The following is a 1,274-nucleotide window of genomic DNA, read 5'->3' as shown; positions in this document are numbered from 1 at the left end:
CAATTTTAATGTAAAAGTATTTGTGATAAGGGATATCATATTCCTATTCATCATGGTTTCTCCGATTGTTATAATCTTGTTGTGATATGGCATAAAATTGGAATTAGTTCATACCAAGTTTTCACAACTTGTCAATGAGTGAACCCAATGACTAAATTTTCTGGCTCCGCCCCTGCTTCCAGCCGCCACCACTGGCCCAGATCGGAGCCCCAACTGCTGGCTCCTCGGAGCACTCCGTATACCTGGGAGGGTGGAGCTCTCCTCCTTCCCGAACTCTCCGACTCCCCCCACCACTCCCCCTGCAGGGACAACCACAACCCTCCCTCCCCGTTCCTTCAAATAGGTGGGGAAGACGATGGACACCGCGATGGGAATTGCACCAACCCGATGCCACGCTGCCTCGCAACTCCCGCTCTTATTTGTAGCCATGCACAGTGTGGAGGACTGCGTCGTCAGTTGTGGGCGCAACGAATTAGGAGTTCTGTGTAGGAAGAAAATCATAGAGGCAAAAAACCTTGCCGCCGCATCGCTCCCCTTACACCCTCTGAAGGAAATATGCCCTAGAGGCAATAATAAAGTTGTTATTTTATATTTCCTTATTCATGATAAAGTTTTATTATTCATGCTAGAATTGTATTGATCGGAAACCTAAATATATGTGTGAATACATAAACAAATAACGTGTCCCTAGTAAGCCTCTACTAGACTAGCTCGTTAATCAAAGATGGTTATGGTTTCCTAACCATAGACATGTGTTGTCATTTGATGACGGGATCACACCATTAGGAGAATGATGTGATGGACAAGACCCATCTGTTAGCTTAGCATAATGATCATTCAGTTTTATTGCTATTGCTTTCTTCATGTCAAATACATATTCCTTCGACTCTGAGATTATGCAACTCCCGGATACCGGAGGAATACCTTGTGTGCTATCAAATATCACAACGTAACTAGGTGACCATAAAGATGATCTAGAGGTATCTCCGAAGGTGTTTGTTGAGTTGGCATAGATCGAGATTAGGATTTGTCACTCCCAGTATCGGAGAGGTATCTCTGGGCCTCTTGGTAATACACATCATAAGCTTTCAAGCAAATGACTAAGGAGTTAGACATGAGGTGATGTATTACGGAATGAGTAAAGAGACTTGCCGGTAACAAGATTGAACTAGGTATGAAGATACCGACGATCAAATCCCGGGCAAGTAATGTACCGATGGACAAAGTGAATTATGTATGTTGTCATCATGGTTCCTCCGATAAAAAATCTTCGT

The sequence above is a fragment of the Triticum aestivum genome, unplaced genomic scaffold (assembly GCF_018294505.1).
Source record: "Triticum aestivum cultivar Chinese Spring unplaced genomic scaffold, IWGSC CS RefSeq v2.1 scaffold58767, whole genome shotgun sequence".
NCBI classification, from domain to species: domain Eukaryota; kingdom Viridiplantae; phylum Streptophyta; class Magnoliopsida; order Poales; family Poaceae; genus Triticum; species Triticum aestivum.
This window is presented reverse-complemented; position numbering follows the sequence as displayed.